At 43.0% G+C, this 27202-nt stretch overlaps 1 protein-coding gene across 2 annotated transcripts in view; it reads left to right on the forward strand.

The window, feature by feature from the left end:
• LOC126458043 (sialin-like) overlaps window positions 1-27202 on the forward strand; it is a 408590-nt gene that overhangs the window by 325680 nt on the left and 55708 nt on the right. Inside the window, exon 1 of one of the 2 annotated variants that reach the window (XM_050094837.1) lies at window positions 5386-5865. The exons of the other annotated variant lie outside the window; for it this stretch is intronic. The gene's annotated coding sequence lies outside the window, so the exon portion shown is untranslated. Of the gene's footprint in view, window positions 1-5385; window positions 5866-27202 lie in introns of those variants that run through there. 2 annotated transcript variants of the gene reach the window in all.

Genomic DNA, 27202 nt, shown 5'->3' on the forward strand with positions numbered 1-27202 from the left:
CCGAGAGCATCGCAGACGTGCTCGATGGGGTTTAGGTCTGGAGAACAGGCAGGCCACTCCATTCGCCTGATATCTTCTGTTTCAAGATACTCCTCCACGACGGCAGTTCGGTGGGGCCATGCGTTATCATCCATCAGGAGGAAGGTGGGACCCAGTGTACCCCTGAAAAGGTGGTGCAAAATGACGTCCCGGTACACCTGACCTGTTACAGTTCCTCTGTCAAAGACATGCACCAATCATAATCCCACCTCACACCATCAAACCACGACCTCCATATGGGTCCCTTTCAAGGACATTAAGGGGTTGGTATCTGATTCCTGGTTCACGCCAGATGAAAACCCGGCGAGAATCACTGTTCAGACTATACCTGGACTTGTCCGTAAACATAACCTGGGACCATTGTTCCAATGACCATGTACTGTGTTCTTCACACCAGGTTTTACGGGCTCTGCTGTGAACAGGGGTCAGTGGAATGCACCTTGCAGGTCTCTGGCCGAATAAGCCATGTCTGTCCAGTCGTCTGTAGACTGTGTGTCTGGAGACAACTGTTTCAGTGGCTGCGGTAAGTTCCCGAGCAATGCTACCTGCAGTACTCCGTGGCCGTCTGCGGGCACTGATGGTGAGATATCGGTCTTCTTGTAGTGTTGTACACTGTGGATGTCCCGTACTGTAGCGCCTGGACACGTTTCCTGTCTGCTGGAATCGTTGCCATAATTATGGCACACGGAGGGCCCTTGCTACGACCTGCTGTGTTTGACCAGCCTCCAGTCGCCCTAGTATTCTACCCCTCATAACGTCATCAATATGTGTTCTTTGAGCCATTTTCAAGACAGTCACCATTAGCACGTCTGAAAACGTCTGCACACTTTCTCGCTGCACCGTACTCTGACATGCACCAACACACCTCTGCGTATGTGGACTGCTGCCAGCGCCACCGTGCGACGGCTGCAGGTCAAATGCACCGCATGATCATACCCCGAGCTGATTTAACCCCGCAAACTGCCAGCCAGAGCGTTGTTTCACCATGTAACACCATTATCCTTAATTTTTGAGCGTAAGTGTAGTTTCGTTCGTAGTAGGGAAGCCAGGTACATGTAATTAACATAACTCTTATCGAGCCGGTGTGTTGGCTAGCTGTGGAGGCTGATCACGCCCTCTTTGAAAACCCATATTTGTGTACCCTACATTCAACGTTCCTGGCAACGCGCAAAGAACGACCTCTCTCGATACACATGTTTTCACTTGTTTTTTGTTGATGTCGAGGTCATGTTCCCCGCAGTGCGTGTTTGTCCAGTGCCATGTTAGCAGCCGTGAATTCATGCGTATTCGACAGCTTCCGTGCGCGTGTTCTAATCCTGTTATTTATTTTGTGCGAAATTAATCGGTCTTCAGAACTGCCACCTAAGGATCTGTAGATCATGTGAATTTTAGTTTTGGTTTGAAATTATCGGTGACTGCTAATAGGTTACACTGAACAAATTTGATGGATCTACGTGAAGAGTGAAGCTAGAGCAAAGGAGTTGCGTCAACCTATTCGTCTACAATAGTTACTGCGGAAACGAAAGGGCAGACTACCAGACTAAAACGTTGCTGCGTCTACTTCCCATCGGCATTCCCCGACCATGCAGTGATTTTCACATTACACTCGCCAACAAATAAAAAACGTAATGGACAGTTTTAGTGGATGTGGACACTACTACACCACCTACTACTACTTCTGTTACTATTTTTGTTGTTGTTGGGTGGCTCAATGACCTGGTAAAAGTTGGTTGGTTTTGTTGATTTGGGGAAGGGAACCAAACAGCGAGGTCATCGGTCCCATCGCATTAAGGAATGATGGGGGAAGGAAAGCGGCCGTGCCCTTTCAAAGGAACCGTCCCGGCATTTGCCTGAAGCGGTACAAGTCTTTCAATTGATTGCCACTTCGACGACCTGCGTGCTCCTAACCTACTGTAGTTGTTCAACCAAGTGAAGAGGACCTACTATTAACGTGAAATCAGGCACATCGTTTCGGGCGATTCAGCAAGAGATACTACGCTACCCTTGGTTTCTCAACTCGGCGTTCACGAGAAAATAAATTGTTACTATTAACAGACTACGAGCAGCTCACATGAATGCTAATAAAACGAGACATCTGGTAAACGTAATACGCCCTCCAGGCTATGATTGCTGTCTCTTTGTTGAGGACATAGTGCAGAAACTAATAGATTGTGGTAAATACGAGTACAATCATCCAACAACAATTACTGTGTACAATATTTTTAAAATTAAAGGTTGTTTTTCTCGTAGAGTGATTCTTAGTTCCGTGGATAGATCCATTGCGAAATGTATTTGCCATTTCATCTGTCTTAGTAAAAGAAAACCTTAAAATATGAGAACCTGCCTCATGTTTTATGTATATGAGTGCATTTCATGTTAAAAATTTGTACCTTTTATTTTAAGAGTTTCGTCAAACTAATGTGCTTCGTAGGATAATTATCTCTCAAAGTTGTTTTATATTTTTTAACAAGACATTCCAGTGTCTTGTTTGTGTCTGGTGAAATGTTCAGTCAAATGTTCTGTTTGCATCTGGTGAAATAGTGAAATGCACTTCGTCTGAAACAAACTGAGTAAAAGAAGGAAGAAAATGAAGCTGCAGGACACGGCGGCAGTTGCTTCGCCTCACATCAATATTACTCATTCCACTGTCCCAGCATTCAGACCCAATATTAACCTGCACATCTTCCGTTCTCCTTTCCTGTCAGAGTCTTCCAATATAATCTGAAAAGGAAGGAAGGAATTTCGTCATTAGAGACGAAACATAAGTGCACCTACAATAATAAGATATAGAATAAGTTTGAGGAGGGAAATCTACATCTCCTTATACCAGCATTTTATTTTATCTGTCTTATGAGGCCACAGGAAAACTAAATTAAGCAGAATGCTCCCGAATGAGACTCCCAATTTGCTAAACACTGCACCATCACACTTGGTGAAAGTTGACACGGCGTCATGTGTGCTTCTTTTCTGTCGTATTAACAGAGTCATATAGCTACCGCAAGCTGTAGTAGACTAGCATAATTAAGCGTAGACTACCATAGTTTTCCTAGTAGACTCGGGCAGTTACGATTCGATCCGCATTATGTGTACGTCAGGTGTGTTGCATAAGCGCCGGGCGTTACCACAGTCCGATCGCTTTATTTACTTATGCGGTGAGTGTCATCTTAGATTCTCCTAAAAACCAGAAGGGTTTAATCGTCCAGAAACTGATTGTGGATATATAAAGAGTCACGTAACCTACGGAACATGAGTACGCTGCTAGCGTTCTTCAGCATGCGTCGTCGTTCGGAAGTACGGAACTTATACAATACAAGTACCATCTAAAACAAGACAGAAGCCACAAGTAAATACTGTGAGACCATATATCATAATGCAGCGCTAATCATCTACGAGATAACCTTCAGTCATTCATGTAGATAGGAATTGATAAAGAAATAACTGGAGTTCATCACTAAGAGTGTCTCTCTATACCTTCGTCACAGACACAAACTAGATGTCCATGAAGTACAGCGTTTCATAAGCACTGCCCCAAAAGACAGTGATTATCTGTTTTTTGTAGCTCAGATAAAGTTCCGCAGAGGAAGAGCCAGTTTCAAATGATGTCATGTCTGCTCCCATTTTAATCTCGCTTTTCCGTGTACCACTCCTGGTAATTCATCCAAGAAAGCTATTATCTAACAGCGCTGCGTTTTTGAGGCATTAACACATTCGAAGAAATGCCTGTGTCCGAAAGGAAAATACACATGAAAACAGTTCTCCCTTTATTGCGGCATCTTCAGCGTGGAAAACTTTGAGCAATAAACAGTGACTTTTTCAAGAAGTGTCTGGAGTGAAAAGAATTTTATTTTGAGCCTTTAACATTATATAATTCCATTTAGCCAAGTGGCACGTAATTTTAGGGTTTATTAGCGTATCTCACAAATCGAATCGCTCTTCAGTCTCAGAATAATTTATAATCAGTCCGTAAGCTTACTTCAGTCAAATTCTACGAAGGGTTAGAGTGAAATCGTTTTAGAGAGCTAGGCGCACATGTCGTTTCCTATAGGACGAATTGAGCGGTTTCCCTCGTAACTTAACGGTACTTATCTTCTTCTTTTTCTTCTTCTTCTCATTCTCGTCTGCGTCTTCTTCGGCACAGGATTAAGATTTTAGTTTCTTCCGATTTCATGATTCACTTCATTACGATCGGTGTCTGCTTTGCAGTTCTTTTATAATTGGGTCGAATTGTTAGTATTTGAGACATTCTTCTTTCCTCTGTTTTCATCTGGTTTGCCGACATCTAGTTTAGTGCTGATTTAACGTTTAGTTCCTTCCTTTTCACGTTATTTGCGATGTGATCTAGGAGACTACATATTTGATGTTCCGAACAAAATTTGTTCTTGCTGTCTAACTTAAGTTTCCTTTGGCTTTCTGACTGAGACATGTATGAGAACCATGCAACATTGTAGGGCCAGCCACAACCTTACAAAGTCTAAGTTAGTTTACTTTTGATGTGTGCCCAAATACCATTTTATTTTTGTTTCCGAAATAGTTTGGAAACTGCTAATTTTTATTTTTATTTTTAACTTATGTCACATGCCAAATGTTTTGTGATCTGAATCTTGCACATACGCGTAATTATGTATGAAAATTTTAGATTTTATTCTACCTTTGCCTCAGATCTTTAAATGTAAGAACGCTATGCTGTTCTCATTTTTGGGTGGTAAACATTAGAGTTGGTGGAGTCAAAAACTAAGGCAATTTGACATCGAAAGCTGCGCTCCGTCGCCTTCAAACGCATGCGCCAACTGCGATTTGCTCAATGGAGAAGAACGTGACCCCGCCGTTGCCGGAGACGGTGGTCAGGTCAAGGAGGTCTGGAAATGCGGGCGTACGTCAGTGTTTGAATTAACGCCTCGTCGCTGCTCTTTTATAATCTACTTTCCATTTAACATTAGGCCTTAACAATGGGTAAATTCTTTTGGATTGTGAATAAAATTAAATAATGAACGATATCCTAAGTATGTAGAAGACAAGTTAAACACGTGGATGTCGGGACGACGTACCAAATATTTGTCTTGATAAGAAAGGAACAACACAACAATAGAGATGTTAGTGAAAAAAACATTTTAATCTGCAGCTTACAGCTCGGTTATTTGAGAAAGTAGACTCTCCCAGAAAGTAGCCGAAAGTCATCAATGAGTAGTACCGTGACCCACCACAGTGCGTCGCCAAAGGTTCGCTGACGTCAGCCACGAGTATTCTGAGTACAGGGCGCATGCGCGCCAACTCGCTCAATCGCACGTTCGAGCCGCCTCTGCTGCCGTCTGACGTCACGTCCGCCACGATAAGCGCCGATTGCCGAAAGCGGAATGTTGAACAATTCGGCTCCCGGGACAGTAGCGCGCAAAGCGCCCGTAACGGACAGTGAGAATCGGCAAAAATTTGTCCGCACAGTAGTAGGTATTAATCGTTGCCCATTCTCTGCTAAAAAGTGTGATGTTCGATATCTGGCTGTGCGAAGCCGGCAGGTGTGTTGTCCAACACGCACTGACACCCCAAACCAAGATGGTTCGTACACCCGGCAGCCGAAATGCACAGCGGCTTGCGGCAGTAGCTCAGACGGGCTGTGCGGCGGAAGGACAACGAGGAGTCGATATCGTATCGGTGGCACAGTGACGAAAACCCACGTTCGATCGATATAAGTTTCTCCTTTGTCGATACTTTAATAATTACGGAACTCGTGGCATATTTAACATCGGGTCTCGCAGTACCACAAACATTTGCGGCAATTGGCTCATCACTGTGTCTACTGCTCTCGAGTCTTTGCAGTCAGTGGCATCAGCGGTAAGTTTTTACCAGACGAATTTTTTCACCCTTTGCTGCATTTTTGTGTTGTGGCTTCTGTCGGTTTCATCATACGTTAAACATATTCAAACATATCAGTGCAGCAAGAGACGCAGCGGAGACCCACATACGGATGCTCCTCTATCGTGGAAGTCCTGCTTGTTGCTTATGTGTAATGTGGGCATGACAAATGACCGTCTGACCGAGCGAAAGCGGTCGTAGTTCCCCGTAAAGTGTACACTTACGAAGGCTAGGGAGTTGCCAGCTTCACTGGTCTGGGGGTTCGAATCTCACATCGGGCATAAGATTGGTTTTTAAAATACTGTCAGCGGGTGAGACCAGCAAACATATGCGAATACAATTCGTAGCTATCAGTGTCATTGAACGTCTTGTGCGTGTCATATGAATACACAATAGTAATAATTCAATAGGTGCGGTGGACGTATTCAAAGATTTGTTACTTAAAGGCAGCAAAGTAGCCATAAGTAAATTTTTAAAAGTCTATTGCAATAACACACACAGGCGAGACACGTTGTACGGTTGTTTTATACAAATAAAAGGCTGTAAATGCCTTTCCATAATGTTCTGTGTTGTGGTGTTATAACTTCATAAACAGCCTATCCGTAACTCCTTGGCGACTGATTTCATTTTCCATCATTTAATAGATATGTCTCTCTGTTTGCTGTTGCTGATATATAAAAACCAGTTTGCCATGGTAATAGCATACTCGCGCAGCTTCCTCGGCCTGCACACTATCATTATCAAGAGTGCCTTGTTTCTTTTTCTGTTCTTCCTTTTTTATGTTGTTGCTTCACCATCTGTTAAGGTGAGTTGCAATCTTTAAGCGACCACAGGCATCAAATGACAGTTTGCTGCACGGGCTGTGGTACTTTATTCCCAGAACGATAACGCGTAACTTCACAGTAAGACTAGAAGTGAGTTCCGTATTTCGTTCCAGGATTCAACATATTACACTTTCTCACATGTGGACATGAAACAGCCATGCGTGGCGTCACAGTAGAAAGTGTTTGCCTTAATAGCTAAAAGACAAAGTTTCTTATCTTACTATCAACCATATGCTAGTGCACTGGCATGTCACATATATTAACAACTAACAATAAATGGTGATCGACGCCATAACGGGATCATTTTTAAGTTTACCTCCCCTCCACTGTGTTAAGCTCAGGTACTTTTACGTCAATCGAGGAGACGTCTAAACATAACACAAACAGAAATTTAAAAAACAAGTAGCTAGTCAAGCAGAAAGTGAATCTGAATCTTGCAGTCCTTCGTAAGTTTCATTACATTTTTTTGTTTTTGTCTTTCATACTTCCTCCTAATGCTGTAGTGGATAAATGAAATATACCGCTGTTGATATTACTAGTACTATAACTTTAATGTGGACGAATTGCCTTTATTCTCTACTTCTCTATTGCTGGTGGTATTACCAATGTACTTCACTACGATGCAGTGATCTGGCCTGGACGAAATCCACAGACGCGTACGTATTGTCCAGAATTCCAGCCATAGGTCAGCACTGCACAGCCTCTTAGAGAAGAGACTGCAGCAGAGAAAGTCATTGCGGTCTATCGAGCGCTGCCTAGTAAGCCCACCAAAGTATATGCAGGGCAATGGCCTCACTAGCGTGTTTCAGGTCAGGCAACACGACACATTATCGAGGAGAAATTTCAGACTCTTTTCGCACTCCCGTCACACCGATTTTCGGAAAAACCTATTTGTGTAGAATATGTAAAATTGCAGATAACTAAACCCAGACCAGAATTTGTCAGTTGTTTTAATCAATGTGGCAGCGTCTAAATGACAGGGAAATTTAAATAGAAGTACCGCTGGTTTCAAGAAAGCAATTCCTGTTTACCGGCATTTTTTTTAAACCTATTCGCACATACTGTGAAAATCTGTGTTGGAATGAAACTTTGCAATAGCGTGTATGCAGCAAAGAAAATCCCTCACAGATTAAGAGCATGTCCCGAACTGGGATCTGATCTTCGGCCATGGTCATTTTCCGGCAGTGCTTCTATAGACTGGACTGTTGAGGCTGTAAGCTCTGAATGGGCTGATGATGCATGCTCGAATAACTCTGACAGTAAAACATTGGCCGCGAAAGGCAGACCGATTCTTGGTCAGGCAAACGGCTTTAATCTGTTAAGAAGTTTCGTACTCTACTGTGCACAGATGAGTCCCATCAAATAATCTAGACATTACTGTGCGACTGGCTCTGGAACATTTTGTAGCAGTCAAAACCGCTTCCTGGGATTCAAAACGAAATTACCAATTATCTGTGCAAGACAGGTCAAAGTAACTTCAAATGACTGTATTGACCATGTTTATGAAATGTGATCAGGCGCCGTATGCAATAGCAGTAAGATACCATACGCCCCCACCCATTCTCCCTGTTGCGGTTTCTCTCCTCTTGAAATATCTAGGAAAGCTCACGCCAATAAATTAATCCGCAAGTACTATGCTTTCATTTCCAGATGAGGTTGTGGCATTGTTTCAATCTGCAGCACCGAGCGAGGTGGCGCAGTGGTTAGCACACTGGACTCGCATTCGGGAGGACGACGGTGTAATCCCGCGTCCGGCCATCCTGATTTAGGTTTTCCGTGCTTTCCCTAAATCACTGCAGGCAAATGCCGGGATGGTTCCTTTGAAAGGACACGGCCGTCTTCCTTCCCCTAATCCTATGAGACTGATGACCCCGCTGTTTGGTCTCTTCCCCCAAACAATCCAATCCAATCCAATTTGCAGCAATAAATACATGCACCATTCTCTTACCCAGACGGTGATGGAATGAGTAAAGGATCATAAATGATGTGCAGCTTTGTACCCTACTCCAAATGTTAATGGTCGGTCGGAAACTGATTGTGAGATGTAATTAAAGTACCAATTCCTAACGAGTTTGAAATAGATTGTCATTGATAAGGGGTGACATTAGTCTCTGGTCCCTGGCGGTTAGCATCTTTTCACGACCACTGTTCTTGCGCCGTGGAACCATTCCTAGTATGCACACTGATACACCAACAAATCTGGAAACTCCACACACGGTGTGGTAATGGGCACGTCCAAACAGCGAAACTAGAATGAAAATTTCGTTCTGCAACGGAGTGTGCACTGATATGAAACTCCTTGGCAAATTAAAATTGTGTGCCGGACTGAGAATCGAACTCGGGACTTCTGCCTTTCGTGGCAAAGTGCTATCCAGGCACGACTGACGACACGTCCGCACAGCTTTACTTCCGCCAGTACCTCATCGCCTACTTTGAAAACTTCATAGAAGCTCTCCTGCGAAACATGCTGGACAAGCACTTCTGGAAGAAAGGATATTAGGGAGACAAGGCTTAGCCACAGCATGGGAGATGTTTCCAGAATGAAATTTCCACTCAGCTAAAGCCACGTCTCCGCCGTACCCTTTCTTCCAGCAGTGTAGTCGTGCAAGTTTCGTAGAATTTCCATGAAATTTTCGAAGCTAGGAGATAAGATACTGGCGAAAGTAGAGCTGTGAGAACAGATTGTGAGTCGTTTTTGGGTAACTCAGTGAGTAGAGCACTTGCCCGCGAAAGGCAAAGGTCCCGAGTTTGAGTCTCGGTCCGGCACACAGTTTTACTGTGCCTGAAAGTTTCACCATAGCTCCTTTGTAACCTTCAGCCACGTTTCCACTTCGACCCATCTTACTAAACACACCATATTGTTCAAAAATTGTTGTGTGGTGTATAGGGAGCAGTCAAGAAGATGTCACTTCAGAATGAATTTCAGAAGTGATTTCAGTTTTTGGTTTGCATTTGAAGTTAATTTTACTATATATTAAATTTTTTAAATCATTTGGTTGGTGATCAAAGCTTTTCATGGATGAATACTTCGCTGCTTTCTGTGCCACACGACTTGGGTTCCCGGACTGGGTCCCTACAGCGTCTACCACCGGTATCCAATCGGAACTTGTCAGAAAACACGTTTTTTTCCTACCAGCACATCCCCATTGCAGTCTGATGTTTCTGATTCCTGACGACAGAAGCCGACGATGTGCTCTTTGCGGTATGGCTAAACTTGGTTCATGCTATCCAGAGACATCCTTTCCACCACTCCAACCCCCGTCGAACTAAAAATGGTTCAAATGGCTCTGAGCACTATGGGACTTAACTACCGTGGTCATCAGTCCCCTAGAACTTAGAACTACTTAAACCTAACTAACCTAAGGACATCACACACATCCATGCCCGAGGCAGGATTCGAACCTGCGACCGTAGCAGTCGCGCGGTTCCGGACTGCGCCGTCGAACTGATTTGGAAAATATTTCCGTAATGTTCTCAAATTACCACAGATATTGTCAGCGGGAGGAGAAAATTACGTTACAAAACTTCCCCCTCGCTCCCTCTTTTTCTCCCTCGTCCTTCTCTCTGTATCTCTCTCTCTCTCTCTCTCTCTCTCTCTCTCTCACTCACACACACACACACACACACACATTGTGTGAGGGAAAGCCAAAATTCAGTGACCTCCACACATCGTCATAGTGGTTTTTAGTAGCATTATCTTTCCTATCCTAGCTGTAATCTTCCATTATGGATTACTTTCCATTCGCCCTGAGTCTGTGAAAATAAATATTGGGAATTGCTGATAGTCTGGAACTCTCGAAAGAGTGTCAACATTGTTTGCAGAAAATGTTTGCAAGTAAAACGATTCGAGTCGTTTCTTTTTTTTCCTTCTCCACGCTCGCAGACAAATGGCTGGGCACACGAAACGAAAATGTTTATCTTTCCCATAACCTTGCGCAATGAACCGCAATGCCTTACGGTGCATCCTGTTGCCCTTGGGTCGATTTATTTTCCTAGTGTCGAGTGAGGCAACCCAGCCCAATGTACCCGGGCACGCCACACTGCGTCAGCAATTCTCATGCACCCTATTCGAATTATTGAGCGGTTCCATAGTTTGAGATGTTGCTGTTACTTCCATCCACGCACAAGCACTCTCAGCTACATTTATCCTGTAATGTGTTACATAGTATCGGAAAAATTACGTCGATATTGGAAATTCTTGTTCGCAGACGATTTGAGTTTTTAGTATTACTTTGTGGAGTGGTAAGACACTGGACTCACATTCGGGAAAACAGCGGTTCAGATGCCCGGTCCTGCAATCAATATTTAGGTTTTCCGTAACTTCCTTAAATCGCTTAAGGCCGGAATGCTTTCATTGGAAGGGCACAGCCGATTTCCGCCCCCATCCTGGATTTTATTTCATCTTAAGTGACACCACTGTCAACAGGATGGTAAACCCTATTCACCCCTCTTTCTCGCTCACCGACAGCTGTTTCCTGAAGTGGGTCTGCCATTGCATGCTTGTCTTCCCATCACTGCATGCTCTCCCATTTAAAACCGGATATCACAGTTTAAGGGAGTTGACTCGTCCAGTCCTTGCACTGACATGTAATCACACGCCTATTTAGCAAAGTAAAATGTATAGCACATTACTGCTCTTATTATGTGCATGAAGTTCCATTAATTTCAAATCGTAACCTTCGCGTGTTTATGTTAAGACCAGAGCAGGCCACTGTTCGGAAAATCTGAAGTTAGGCCGACAGAGGCAAACACTCGGCGGAACCGCCAGTTTTTAATCTGGCAGCCTCAGAACAACAGATCCAGCTTAGGCCAAAACTCTGTATAAACTGAAAATTATTAACGAGAGATTACATACGTGGTCTAAGCAGAAATTGGTGGACGTTACAATGATATCGCTGACCTCTGTATAGAAAACGCGACGGACCAGGATTGTTTGCACTGTCACATAGAAGCGGTCACTTCTACAGCGGTAAAACGCTACGATGAAGAAGAAAGAAAAGCAGACATAAAAATGCTTCTCGTTAAGACAAAATGCTGTTCGCAGAACGTACGTTCTGTACTGAAATACCGCAGAAGCCTGTATCAAATCGACACACGAGCAGTTAATTAAAGGTATCTGCTTTATCTCAGGTGGAGTGGTCCCGTCGCCACGACGATGGAATGGTTTGATGCGCTACCTCACACCTTCAGACCACTTTCTAGCCATCGGCATGACAGTCAAGCGCAGAATGGGCAAGACGCCGACGCACGAAAGAGACACTCTAGGCCTGTTTACAGACAGACTCGATCTTATCTAGTGTGTCACCAATGAGAGGCGTATCAGCGAGCAAATTGCTATTACAAGAACAATGTTCACCAAGGGCAAAAGACGTCAAAAAAGATAGGAGAATATTTGTTTTGGATGGGAGGGACAGTCACTAATGTAAAGGACGAAATGTGTAGATTTAGTTCACATCTAACAAATGTAGAACAGTTGTGGTTAAAGCTGAAAGACAAACCGTGAGCTAGATAAGTACGTTCCAAGTTAAGTGATAAGCCTGCCAAAACCCGCCCTGGTTTTAATGGTACCATTCGTGGCTGTGGCTCATAATCCACATGTTACCTCCAGAGGAACAGCGAGTTGTGAGTGTCCGTGGTATAAATCAGCCCACAGTTGTTCGCATTTTGCTCGCACGCGGCTTCTGTCCATGTCATGTCACTTCATCAGTGAGTAAACCAGCGAGATTGCAAAAGACAAATGAATCCTGTTGCTCGGTTCTGATGCGACATAACAGTACGCTCTGAGTAGGTTCTTCCGTCAAATAATTCTTTTCGCCGATAAAACTACCTTTAAAAATCATGGGAACGCTGAATGTAATAAATATTGGACTGAGAATCCGTCTTGGCTGAGGCAGGTTGAATATCAGAGGCAGTGGAGCGTGTACGTGTGATGCGGGATTATTGGAGACTGCGTGATTGACCCTTGCTTCATTAAATAAGTGAAAGACACGCACAGGTTCTTGATGAAGTGCTACCAGCTCTCCTAGAGGAAATACCGTTTGAAATACGTGTGTGCACATTATGCGGGCACATTACTCACTTGCAGCTAATGGCTCCACGCCTTCAGGCATTATCAGTAGGTGCCACTGCATTTTCTCTGAGGTAAACTCAAAGATGAAGCCTATGCACAAGTTTCGATGATCCAAGAGGATTTAAAACATCGCATTATTGCATCATTCGCAGTGATATCGAAGGAATCCCTTTAGTCTGTCTAGAAGCCCTTGAAACAGCGACTGCAAACGTCTATTTCAGTAGTCGGTGGGCATTTCAGACTCTTGATGACATAAACTGAATCGTAAGGACATGTTTATCACCACATTCTTTTGCGATAACCGTTGATGATCTAATTTTGCAATGTGTTTATCGTGTCATTAAATTTATGACGCAAAATTATTATTTAACAATCTTCATATTTAAATTCCCAGTTTTAGAAATCCATTCAATTTTTTACGTGCACCTTTCTTTCAAGATTTTGTCAGAAACAAGAGCAGAATCGTTACTGTAGCTAATTGGTGAACCATTCTTAGATGCCACGTCCTCTACCTTCGGTTGGTGTGTCCGTGCAGCCACGTGTAGCCAAGTCAATTTTAAATTGAATTTTTCTCCACTTTTGAATAGTTTTGTAAGAAGAACGCTTCAACTGCTTCAAGGTGGAGCACCTCGTCAGCCTGACGCGACAGTTCCGTATAACAACACGAACTTCCGCGTAAAACGACAATCGGTTTCATGTTCAAACCAAACCAGCGAAAATGCTCCTATAGGAGCACAAAAAAACGAATATGCTCCTCTTTATTAAAAGACTCTGACTGAAAATTGGGGTACCGGCTGCCCCATTCTACCATCCTCAGCATCCTTAAAAATTTTCGCAAAAATATTGGTGTGCAAACATGCTCGCGCTCTTTTTAACACTTCTCGCCCCCACAAGCTGCCCTAACTGTAACTCGCTCACAACCACTGGTCCATCGCTGTAAGTTTCTCAGGCCCATCCATACCCAACTGCCCGTCCTCACTCATTCATTTGGTTCAAATAATTGTCATTCTCTCTTTTTGACTCTCCAACTGTCACTGTGTCTTGCCTCAAGAGCACAGTCGGCTTCGTTGTGCCGTATTACTACTTTCTCCTCCCACCATCTTTCTCTTCCTCTTTGCCATTGTCATAGACTCTCACTATCACTGGCTCTTAACCACTTCCACTTTTTCCTTCTCTTTATTCCTCTCCCTCTGGCACTGTCTTCTTCACTCTTTTCCTGCCACTGTTCTCTTACTGTCTTCTCTGTTCCACTCACACTGTCGCCCTCTTTTTCTCTCACACTGCCATGGTCTCCTTCGCTCTTTCTACAGCACAACCACTGTCTACTACTTCCAGTATTTACTATTTCTCCGTCTATTTCCCACTGCCACTGTCTCATTCTGTCTCAGCATAAAAAAGCGCGAATACGTTCACATGTCAATATTTTTGCGGAAATTTTTAAAGGTTTGAGGAAGATGCAGTGTGGCAGCTGGTAGCCCACTTCTCAGCCAGTCTTTTTATAAAGAGGAGCATATTCGCCTTTTTTGTGCTCTGATAGTAGCATTTTTACGATCTTTCCCTTCTTTACCGTGCCATAGCGGGGCGCGTTACTCATTTGAAAAGAACTTGATGGGCCTGTACAGTTTGGATACTTTACTTATGTGAAATTGAAACAACGCAAAACTAATTTTACTTGTCAGACCGGACTCTACACGTGCTTCAGTACAACATCGTGGAACTGCCTGAAACCTTGTGATAACGGAGACGCTTTACATCATATTTCTCCGTGCTACGTCACTTTATAAATTTTGTGCGTCACATCGAATTTACTTGCAAAAGTAGATTAACTTTGAATCTCTGTATCTCGGAAAAAGATAAAGATACGTAGAAAATTTTCAAGGTTGCTTGACACTGGAATATATCGTAAAAATTGTAACACTTGCTGTGCATAGCCTTCTTGGAATCCGCGACTGGGGTTTGGTCCGCCGCTGATGGCGAAAATGTGATGAAAAGGCTTTCCTTGAGGTTTCCTCAGGAACCGCCCATGTTTACGCAAATGCATTCATTCGTTCGTTCATTCATAGGTGTACCCGTCAGTTTATTTAAATCGCGGGTATAACCGTCATGAATCAATCTATTTAAATTTGCGTGCATATTTTTGTGTGTACGAGCACGGTAACTTTGAACCTCTGTATCTGGGAAATGGATAAAGATGCCAAGAAAATTTTCAAGGTTGTTCGATACCGGAATGTACTGTAAAAATTTCAGCCATTTGCTGTACATAGCCATTGGAATCCTCGGTCGGAGTTTGATCCGCTGGTGACGGCGAAAATACGTTTTTATGCACGGCGTTTTGGAACAGAATCCTAAGTTCTCAGTATTGTACTTTGTCCGAAACCACAAAACAGATTTGTAAGAGTGAAACTCCTTAGAATTCGTCTCTTTTAGAAATACAATACTAGCAGCAGAAAATACTATAGTTCCATTTGAAAAAGCGAAGTTAATACCGATATCTCTATAATTACTGTAACTGTGACATGTATGCATCTCTGGAGGACATTGTATTGTGAAGATACGGACATCGTATAAACACAAACATTGCAACTATCAAAGAAACTGCGTTTATCTGTCGAAATGTGTATCAGAGGCTCAGAGCAATTATTATCTTTCTCAGGTATCCAGCAGCGCTTATTGTTAAAGTGCTGTGTTTGCAGTGGAATCAGCTACATCGAGATAGGACTAGCACTGAATAGAAGAGTGTGCTCTCCATAGATCGTTATTAAGCTTGCATAGTGACTAAATTTTACTGGAAGAAAAGTGCTAATTGATGCAGCCGTCGGAACGTCGTGCAAAGTACCTGTGGTGCTCTCGTGTTGAGAGGAAGTATTATATGCACGCAATAAGATGGCGTCGTGACCTTTCCGACGTGTACTACGCGACCCGTAATGTCATCATGTTTTCGACCATAAATATTTTAGCAGTGGATTATTCGACGGTTTTAGTAATAAGAACATCCCTGACTTTTTAGTCACGCTTAGAACTAGCCATGCTATAGCACGTAGGCTTGTTTGAATGTGTGTTTTATTTTTATTATATTTTACCTTTCTTCTTTCTTTCTACATAACTGCAGCAAATGAGTAAAATTTTTATCTTAATTAATAATTTTTAATTTTCACTCAATTTTTTTAAAGAAAGCCGGAAATTTTAAATATCTTCTCTATATTTATGTATTTTTTCTTTTTTTTGTAGAGGAAGGCCAATGGAACCTTTTCTTTTAATTTCATATGTAGCATTTACTGATTCCTCCTCCCGCTTGTTTATCAGTAAGCATACTTTCGGATATTTTTGATGTATTGAGGAGTTTTGTTCCTTAACAGTAAACCCCCAATCTCGATTCTCAGAGGAATTGAACTCCGATATATAAAACAGCTACCGACATCTGATTGCTTTGAGAATGAGTTGAGTATTTGCATATTAGCAAGAAAAAGTTTATGAACAGTTAGAAATTATTTTCAATTTTGTTGAAAGTCGCTAAATGCTCTCGCTGTCAAACATTCAGTATAGTTCGGGTAGTTTGCCCTCCGTTTTAACCAAAAGCTAGTTTTCGCGCATTTCAATCTTTACGACGTCTTATCTCCTGAATAATATAATTTTGCAGGTGCATTCATTCTTATATGTTGATAGTGTCTGTAAAATGCGTTCCGAATAAAATTAGTAAAGAAGTAATAAATCTTAAAATCATGCTTCATGGGAAAATTTTACTACGTGAACAGCGAAAATGACTTTTCTGGAGACTAGAAATCTACTCTGTACGAATCAGCATGGATTTCGAAAAAGACGGTCGTGTGAAATCCAGCTCGCGCTATTCGTCCACGAGACTCAGAGGGCCATAGACACGGGTTCACAGGTAGATGCCGTGTTTCTTGACTTCCGCAAGGCGTTCGATACAGTTCCCCACAGTCGTTTGATGAACAAAGTAAGAGCATATGGACTATCGGACCAATTGTGTGATTGGATTGAAGAGTTCCTAGATAACAGAACGCAGCATGTCATTCTCAATGGAGAGAATTCTTCCGAAGTAAGAGTTATTTCAGGTGTGCCGCAGGGGAGTGTCATAGGACCGTTGCTATTCACAATATACATAAATGACCTTGTGGATGACATCGGAAGTTCACTGAGGCTTTTTGCAGATGATGCTATGGTGTATCGAGAGGTTGTAACAATGGAAAATTATACTGAAATGCAGGAGGATCTGCAGCGAATAGACGCATGGTGCTGGGAATGGCAATTCAATCTCTATGTAGAAAAGTGTAATGTGCTGCGAAGACATAGAAAGATAGAGCCCTTATCATTTAGCTACAATATAGCAGGTCAGCAACTGGAAGCAGTTAATTCCGTAAATTATCTGGGAGTACGCATTAGGAGTGATTTAAAATGGAATGACCATATTAAGTTGATCGTCGGTAAAGCAGATGCCAGACTGAGATTCATTGGAAGAATCCTAAGGAAATGTAATCCGAAAACAAAGGAAGTAGGTTACAGTACGCTTGTTCGCCCACTGCTTGAATACTGCTCAGCAGTGTGGGATCCATACCAAATAGGGTTGATAGAAAAGATAGAGATGATTCAACGGAGAGCAGCGCGCTTCGTTACAGGATCATTTAGTAATCGCGAAAGCGTTACGGAGATGATAGATAAACTCCAGTGGAAGACTGCAGGAGAGACGCTCACTAGCTCGGTACGGGCTTTTGTTAAAGTTTCGAGAATATACCTTCACCGAAGAGTCAAGCAGTATATTGCTCCCTCCTACGTATATCTCGCCAAGAGGCCATGAGGATAAAATCAGAGAGATTAGAGCCCACACAGAAGCATAGGGACAATCCTTCTTTCCACGAACAGTACGAGACTGGAATAGAAGGGAGAACCGATAGAGGTACTCAGGGTATCCTCCGCCACACACCGTCAGGTGGCTTGCGGAGTATGGATGTAGATGTAGATGTAGAATGTAGTAAGCGATGAACATTTTCCCTTTCATCATTTTGTGGTTTTTTTTGGGGGGGGGGGGGGGGGCAACGAGAAAAGTTACATGAATGTTTGAAATTTTGTGTGAAGTTTGTTGGAAGTCGCTAAATACTCCCATTCTCAAATATTGAGGAGTATATTCTTGGTAATTTTAGCGCCATAAATTGTGCTGCGTCTAGTCTTAGACACAGTTTCTAACCGTAAGACTTGTTTATTGCATTAAACCTTTGGTACAAGGTAATACTTCGCAATGAGAATAGATGATGAATGCATTTTAAATTTTTAAATTCTGTCACCAACTATACGAAACATTGAAAGTCAAATTTTGATTAGATAGGCAGTCTGCAGCCGGAATATGGTGACCGTCCACTGGCTTAGCCTTTTAGTAATACAGGGTGTACCTAAAGTTCGGGAACACTTTTCAGTTATTTATTGCACAAGAACTGAACATTGTACAGATGTCATACATATTGCAGTTTGAAGAGAAACTCTGAAAGTTCTTTTTTACAAACATTCGATATGCGAACCATGAGTGACCCGGCAACGTCAATACGGTAATCGAATTCTTGCCATACCCATTCTAGCATGGCGTCGTCGACTGTGGCAGTCGCTTCCCGCGTTCTCTCCCGGAGCTCTGCTACATCAAGTGGTACAGGCAGTACATACACCAGATCTTTTATGTGTTCCCACAGAAAAAAGTCACACGGAGTGAGATCTGGTGATCGGGGAGGCCGTTTCATGAAACAGCTGTCCCCTTCTACAGCACGGCCGATCCATCGATGCGGCAGCTCCATGTTCAGGTACTCACGATGAAAATGGGTTGGAGCCACATCCTGCTGAAAGATGAACGGAGAGTCCGATTGCATTTGAGGCATCAGCCATTGCTACAACATGTCCAAGTAGGAATATCTATTGACAGTGCACTCGGCGAAGTAGAATGGCCTGTACAGTTTTCGACGTGAGAAGGCACAAAAAACATTTACCTTAGGGGAATCACGCTCAAATTCAATGTATTCGTGTGTACCCCAGATTCGGCAATTATACCTGTTCACTTTCCCATTAGTGTGAAAAGTGGCTTCGACGCTAAAAATTAAGCGATCAACAATTCATTATTCCTTACATTACATTACATACTTATTCATTACATCCTCATTCAATTGTTGCAACTCCGAACAAAACTCAAAACGCTTGTCTTTGTCGTCGTCATTGAGCTTCTGCACTAGATCCAGTTTGAAAGATTTCATAGACAGCTTCTGTCGCAGGACTTTCCACACTGTCATTGGAGCCATTTAGAGTTCACGGGATGCACGAGGCACCGATTTCTTTGGACTTCTTTTGAATGTCCCTCGTGCGCGCTCTACATTGACTTCACCCACACTTGGGACGACCGCTTCTCTTTGCCGGGCACAAGCAAGTCGTCGTAGGGACCTCACGATTCCGCGACTGTAGAAATCAGCTGGTTCTGAGGCGAAGAACTGGTCGAGCCATGTTCGGAATGCATTTTCATACGGAAAGGAAATTCCTTGAAGGTTTGTCGATAGAGAGAGGAAAAGATAAAAGTCTGAGGGCGGAAGATCAGGTGGATAAGGTGGGTGACGAATGACTTCACAACCCAACACGTGTATAGTGTTTTCGACAGTGTAGCAGATTGCAGGCGGGCGTTATCATGCAGTAGCATCACTTCACGCTGTCTTCCTGGTCGTTGTTCGACTGCGTCTGCAAACCGTATCAGTTGTCGACAGTGTGTGTCATCAGTCATGGTTACACCCCGGGGAAGCAATTCGTTGTACACCACACCGTCGCTATTCTACCACATGCATAACATTTTCTTTGTACTTGCGCGCAGGTTTTTGTACGGGGAGTTGTTGCTTTGTTTGGGCTGAACCATTCCTTTCTTTTCCTTACACTAGCATAAATACTCCATTTCTCGTCACCAGTAACGATACAGGATAGGAATCGTCGGTGTTGTTGATTAGCCAGTTGATGACGAGAAGGGAGGGATGCAAATATGGTCACCCGCTGATTTTTGTGATTTTGGCTCAGAGGATGCAGTACCCACACACCCGATTTTTGAATCAAGCAAATGTCGCACGATAGTGGAATGATCACAGTTCATCATATCTGCCAATTCTCAAGTACATTGACATGGATTATTGCGGATTAATATGTTTAACCGCTCTTCATCAAAACCCGCAGGTCTTCATGAATGTGAAGAGTCACTAACGTCAAAACGATTCTCCTAAAAAAAAGATAAAACCATTTTTTGCCGTGCAGTGTCCAAACACGGCGCAAATGTTTCTGGCTACCTCCGCTGTTGTCACCCCTCTATTGAACTCAAAAGGAAGAATATGCTGGAAATTTTCAGATTTCTCGACTTGACACTCCATTTTCTAGCGTCCACAGCTCCACTATCTGTCTCCATATGACAAAATGACAATATGTAAATTCAAGTAGCAACAGTGAACTACAAATAAAAAATGACAATCGATAAACAAATCCACAGAAACCGGAATATCAGCATGCAAAACATAAACGCTAGAAACTTACGCACCAACTTAATAGATGCCAAAGTTCGACAGCGTTTGTGGTCTGTGCCGCTAAATGCATTCCGCATTTCAATTACTATATTAGTATATGGGAGCCTTTATATTTTATGAAGTAACAGTTTTTTCATGAGATGAGAAAACATTTTATTTTCGAAGCACAGATCAAAAACTAACAAGAATAAACATCTTGTAACCAAGCCGACTACGGCAAAGATAAATATCTATCAGCTGCAGCTTTCACCCGCTGTTTTTGGCGCAGTGGATAAATGACGTCGCCACATCAGCCCCCCTCCTTTTGAAACCGGGTGCACCAGGTATGTGGGGAAACTTGCACTTGAGTTTTCTACCAGCTGTCGTGAAAACACCTGGTGCAGGCAATGGCTGCTCCTGTTCTGCACTTGCTGCTTCGTTGTCCTCTTCTGAAACCGAGGGCTCGGCGAGATTCTCTGTTGTTTCTTTGGCCTCCACGTTTGAGGGTGATTTTGCAGAACGAGGAAGGAGTGTACCCTCTTCGGTGTAAGCAGGTTTAAGCCGCTCAATTGAGACTGTCTCTTCTTTACCATCCTTACCGATTTTGAAGCTGTGACTTCCTCTTGTGATTACCCTGTATGGTCCAGAGTAAGGCGAAACAAGCGGCGGGCGCACCGTCTCATCCCTAAGCCACGCCTGGGACGTTGCTTGCAGGTCTTTATGCGCAAACACTCTCCGGTCTCCATGTCTGACAGCGTTAGGGGGTTTGATGTTTCTCATTCTAACGCTGAGTTGTCTCGCGAATTGCGTGCATAGCTCAGGGGCGAACGGCTGTGTAGATGCTGGAACGATAAATTCTCCAGGAACCCTCAATTGCTCGCCGTAAACCAATTCTGCGGAAGAGCATTGGAAGTCCTCCTTCACGGCCGTTCTCAATCCGAGTAGGACCAGCGGTAGTGCTTCAGGCCATGAAGTGGTTCTACACATTAATGCAGCTTTGAGCGTGCGGTGTAGTCGTTCCACCATTCCATTACTAGATGGATGATAGCTTGTGGTGCGTAGGTGGTTGCACCCGCACAGTAGTAAAAGTTCATTGAAAAGTTGGCTTTCAAACTGCCTTCCGCGATCTGTTGTTATGTTTTGCGGAACGCCAAACCTGGAGAACCATGCATGCAACAGTGCTTTTACAACCGACTCCGCAGAAATGTCTTGTATTACAACTACTTCTGGCCACCTGGTAAAACGATCAATGACTGTGAGCAAATAGCGTTGTTCTGAAGAGCGTGATAGCGGGCCCACAATGTGCACATGTATATGTGAAAATCTTGCAGATGGCGTCGGGAAGTCAGCAATAGGTGCAAAGACATGTCTGCTGATTTTATTACGCTGGCATGTTAGGCATGCACGCGCCCATGCACGACAATCTTTTTGTATTCCAGGCCACACTACTTTGGAGGAAACTAACTTTGCTGTAGCTCGTACTCCTGGATGTGATAGGTTATGTAGTGCACTATAAATCTCGCGACGATATTGTTCTGGTATGTAAGGTCGCTCCTTTTCTTTTGCTACGTCACACCAAATTCCGTTTGGAACATTTGGGACAGACCTACGTCTGAGCTGCAGCGCAGTTCTCTGTTCCTCTACTAGACGGCGCAAGAAAGGATCTTCTCGTTGTTTAGACGCTAACTCGGTCCAACGAATTGAATTTAAACTGGCACAATTCCTAGACAGGCAATCTGCGACCAGGTTGTCTTTTCCTGAAATGTGACGCACGTCAGTTGTGAACTGTGCAATGTACTCGACTTGCCTGCACTGACGTGGTGAATTGAGCTCTGTGTCTCGTTGAAATATAGCTACTAACGGCTTGTGATCGGTAAAAATTGCAGAGTGCCTCCCTTCGACAGACGTGCGAAAATGCTTTACGGCTAAGTAAATAGCAAGCAACTCACGGTCAATAGCACTCCATTTTTGCTGCTGTCGAGTCAGGTTTTTAGAGAAAAATGCGAGCGGCTGCCATCTGCCATCAACTTATTGCTGTAGCGCTGCACCCACTGCTGTTTGGCTCGCATCAACCATGAGCGCTAAAGGAGCGCTCAATCTTGGATGTCCCAGTAGTGTTGCCCGAGAAAGACATTTCTTTAAGTCATGGAAAGCTGCTTCAGCATCTGGACTCCATGGAATTGTACGATTTCCTATTGTATTTTTACCTGCAAGTAACGTTGTGAGTGGCTCTTGGGCGGCAGCTAATTTAGGTAAGTGACGTCTGTAATAGTTGAGCATTCCTAAAAATCTGCGAAGTCCTTTGTAAGTTGTGGGAAGGGGCATCTGTTGTACTGCTTCAACCCGCTCAGGCAAAGGTGACAGGCCTGTTGCTGAAACCAAATATCCCAGGAACTTAACCTCGCGTTTTCCAAACGTGCACGTTACGACTGTCGGGTGTCTTCCTGCGTGACGCACACGTGTGCGCCCCGCTTACTTGCGGGTACGAAATCGTATCACAATATCCCGACGCGGATGACGCGGTAGAGGAGCCGGAAATCTTCGTGCGGAAAGACACGGGCATATCGCACTGCACTTGAACCGACGTGGAAGACGCAGTAGGCAATATCCCTTCTGTGGGAACTGTCACCAAACGACGGTTAACCAAGTCGGGCATAAGTCGGTAGTTCCGTAAAAAGTCCGCTCCAATTATAGGACTCGGCACATCAGCAACCACAAAAGTCCATTTTGGATGGAAGTTGTGGTCTGTGCCGCTAAATGCATTCCGCATTTCAATTACTATATTAGTATATGGGAGCCTTTATATTTTATGAAGTAACAGCTTTTTCATGAGATGAGAAAACATTTTATTTTCCAAGCACAGATCAAAAACTAACAAGAATAAACAACTCGTAACCAAGCCGACTACGGCAAAGATAAATATCTATCAGCTGCAGCTTTCACCCGCTGTTTTTGGCGCAGTGGATAAATGACGTCGCCACAAGTATTTTCCGTCCATTGATTGACCGTGCAGCCTGCGAACTGCGTGATCTTTCCTCCACAGGGAATTTCCTACCTTATTACCAACCACGGCTCAACAATACTGCTTAGTGGAAGACCATTAAACCCCGAATCTTCACTTAAAACTTTTGGACTGATATGCCGTGGTCGATGAATAAAATTCTCCCCTGACGTTTTGTCTCCGAGGATGTCTTCCGCAGTCGGAGACGAAACGTCAGGGGAGAGTTTTATACATCGGTCACGGCCTATCGGCCCGGAAGTTTTAAGTAAAGACGATATCGGCGAGAAAGCCTACACTGTCTTTAAAGAATAGAACTCCCATGTATAAAGCAGTTTCAAATGCCAAATTACTTTAGAGATGAGTTAATGTGTTAGATATCTGACGTTAACCAAACAAGCGAGAAAAAATTTAGAAATGAAGTTCGTTGGAACTCGCTAAGTGCTGTCATTACCAAACATTCACTGTGTATAGTTGTTGTGATGTGCGCTCCGTTTTAAACCTTAAGTCCCAACAACACGAAAAAAACATAATTTTAATTTTTTTCACAAAATTATTAAGCTTTATTATCGTAGCAAAGCAATGAATACAAGAAGAAATTGGCAAAAAGTAAACAACCAATTCTTTTAAGAAGGTGGATTTGCTTTGGAATTACTTCAACACAGTTTTCAACAAACTCTCCTACAGTCACTCAGTCCAGTGTTGCTTTGATCGTTATAAGTGACTGTTAGAATGCGCTACATTCGTAGCAATGCCTCAGATGTCTCTGTCTAGCAACATCATAGGCGGTTTTTAATGCTAAAGGCACTGGTACTTCAAAATAAAATCCATAAAATTGTGATTTGAGGTAGAAACCACTGGAACTCAAAGGTTTATACTAAAGCTGGTTTTTCATTCATATCTCCTGAACTATTGTGTCGCACAATGATATAATTTTGCAGGTACCAGGTAGTTATAATGAAAGTACAGCAACTCATGGAGGTCCAATGTGTGCTTTAATAATAGTATGACAGCGAAACTTGGTAGCTATGCTAATGTGTTAATATGGAACCGACTTACACTGGAAAAATTTAGTACTAATTTTAGCGACCGGGGGCAAATCTAGCGCCGTGAACGCAAGATAGGCGTATAGAAAGGCTTCTGTATGCAAGAATTAGGAATGGGACGTGAACAGAAAAGATCAAACAACTGAGAAAGTCATAATGTTGATTTTATTATTAACCGCTGATTACACAGTTTGTTCAATATGAGCACAAGAGACGTCGACGAAATGCAACATCCTTAAAACGACCTGATTACTGTTGCTCGCAGCTCCGGTGGAGTCTGAGCTACATATTTCTGTATACTGGCCTTCAGGTCAGATAGGAACCAAATGTGTCCCTGGTAAACGCATACTTTTAGAAATCCTCAGAGTCCAAAGTCACATGGATTCAGATTAGGTGATCTTATAGGCCAAGCATCTGGAAAACATGTGGAGATAACATGCTCATGGAAGGTTGCATTAAGCAGATCTTTCACTGAGCGAGCGGCATTAGGTGTTACCCCATCTTGCATGAAATAATGCTTTCCATACAGCTGCGCGCTTACAAAGCAGGAATCACATGCTGTACAAGGAGGTCTCGACAACGTGCATACGTCATTGTACACCTGACAGGCCCTCTGGGTATATTATCTTCAAAGGGCGGACGGACTAAGAATAAGCGTGCAATGAATCCACACTAAACATTGACAAATGGCGAGTGCAGTGGCACTTCGTGCACAATACTCGCTTTAACATTACCCTAAATTCGGTAGTTCTGTGTATTCACTGTACCCTGTAGTGTAAAATGTGCCTCGTCACTCCACAGAGTATTGCCCAGTCACATGTCATCAACTTAAATCCGCACCAAAACCGAAGATCAAATGCAAAACATTGCTGCAGATAACGAGGTTTCAGTTGCAGCACCGTCTGTATCTTTTACGGGTACCATTGTAATATAGATTACCAAATTTTCCATGCTGTTGACCATAGCATGGACAGTTCTCGAGACGGTGCACAAACATTAGCACTAGCTGGACAACGTGCTGCATGGTCAGTTACAGCAAACAATAACGTCCAACACCGTAGGATGCATTCCTCTTCCAGATGCCACAACAAGCACACCCGTGTCTCAGAATTTCGTTATCGTCTTCTTTAAATCTGACCTTTCAGTCGGCGATATTCTCTCAATGCAGCACTTTCATTGCTACTGTTCACATAACAGTTTCACTAATATCGCGTTTTCTCTCTTCTCTACAGCCATACAGTTCACTCACGTTATGGCTTGTCAAATGACAGCGTGTGTGTCATACAGCGCCATATTTGCACCTGGTAGCCAAAGTTGAAACTAGTTTTTGCCGGCGTAAATCGGTTCCGCATTTACATGTTAGCTTGATTCTACGAAGTTTCGCTGCCGTACGATAATTACAGCCCACACTGGACCTCCGTGAGTTGCTGCACTTTAATTATTATAGCAACCTGATACATTAAGTGATGTGTGGATACTGTCCACAAAATGTGCTGGGAATAGAGTTAATAGGAAATAAGTAATAAAGTGTCGTACCTGATGCTAAAGTTTTTGATACGGCAGGTAGCATGCAGCTGGGAGTGGTTAGGTGCTGAACTCAGATTACCCAGAAAGAAAAAAGATTTTTACAAAATTTATTCGCCTCAGCGGCATTCAAATAATTTTAGCAATAATGAACAACTGGATTCCTGAGGAAGATAGTATTATGATTACCATAGAAGTATTTTGCCTTTCTTCAAGATGGACAGTACAACAGCCTCTATAAAATTATTAATGCACCCCACAGACAGAATGACACTTCAGATTTTTTTACCTTTAAGGAAATTTTAAAATTTTGCATATTTGAGATTTAAATCCCATAAACCGTGAGGGAATCAATATTAAAAGAATTTAAAAGTTTCACAACAATTTTCCGTTAAAGAGACGAGTTATTAAAATGCTCACTTCATAAGTAAACTCTAAAAGCATTAACAGTATTAAATCACAATTCACAGAGATGAAAACAAATACATTTGGTTAATAAACAGGCACTGACATAAGGTGACCGGCTTGAGCTTATCACTAACTTTGCTCGGTCCCTTCATTCGGCTCATAATTACAGATCTCACCCCGAAACATCTCATAAGACCTTTTCAGGCGTTAAGTGCAAGCAAATTAAGTTTTTATATTTCGGCTCTGTAATCTTGAATTAAAAATAGCAAATTAACACTTAAATGTTTAAAAGGAAACAGACGATTCAGAATTACTAATTTTGCATGACAAATTTAGCACATGAGCCATTAACAAGGGAACACACACTATCTACATGATTAATTCTTTTTATACCCACCATGATTACACCAAATAGTAAAAGATTTTGTTTGGCAAGGTATTACTTTTTACAAGTGGGCCTAGAAATATGACTGATCAAAGCTAAACTGCGAGAACCCAAATTAAATTTCTGTAACAAGGCCTCGCACTTAGAACAGGTGTTTTCACGAATCACAACTAGTACTTTGGTCACACGTAACAAAAGGAAGTCACAGTCTTCTTTCTATGCCAACCCTTGGCTGTCTAGTAAACGCTGGCGGTTAGGCACCCAGCAGCCAAAGCAACAGAAATGGAAACATCTCGACTCTGAACGTACAAACTCGCGACCACGAATGCAGCAGAAAGCACTACGTTTTCAAATGTCATAGGCAGATTTATCATAGTTACGAATCACTACCCATAACATGAACAATTAGGAGGAGATTTGTGTTTAAAATCCGTCCACAGCGAGGTCATTTGAGAAGGCGTCTTGTCACGGTCCGGGCGGCTCCCCCCGTCGGAGGTTCGAGTCCTCCCTCGGGCATGGGTGTTGTTCTTAGCTTAAGTTACTT

This window comes from Schistocerca serialis, chromosome 2, assembly GCF_023864345.2.
Source record: "Schistocerca serialis cubense isolate TAMUIC-IGC-003099 chromosome 2, iqSchSeri2.2, whole genome shotgun sequence".
In the NCBI taxonomy this organism is placed as follows: domain Eukaryota; kingdom Metazoa; phylum Arthropoda; class Insecta; order Orthoptera; family Acrididae; genus Schistocerca; species Schistocerca serialis.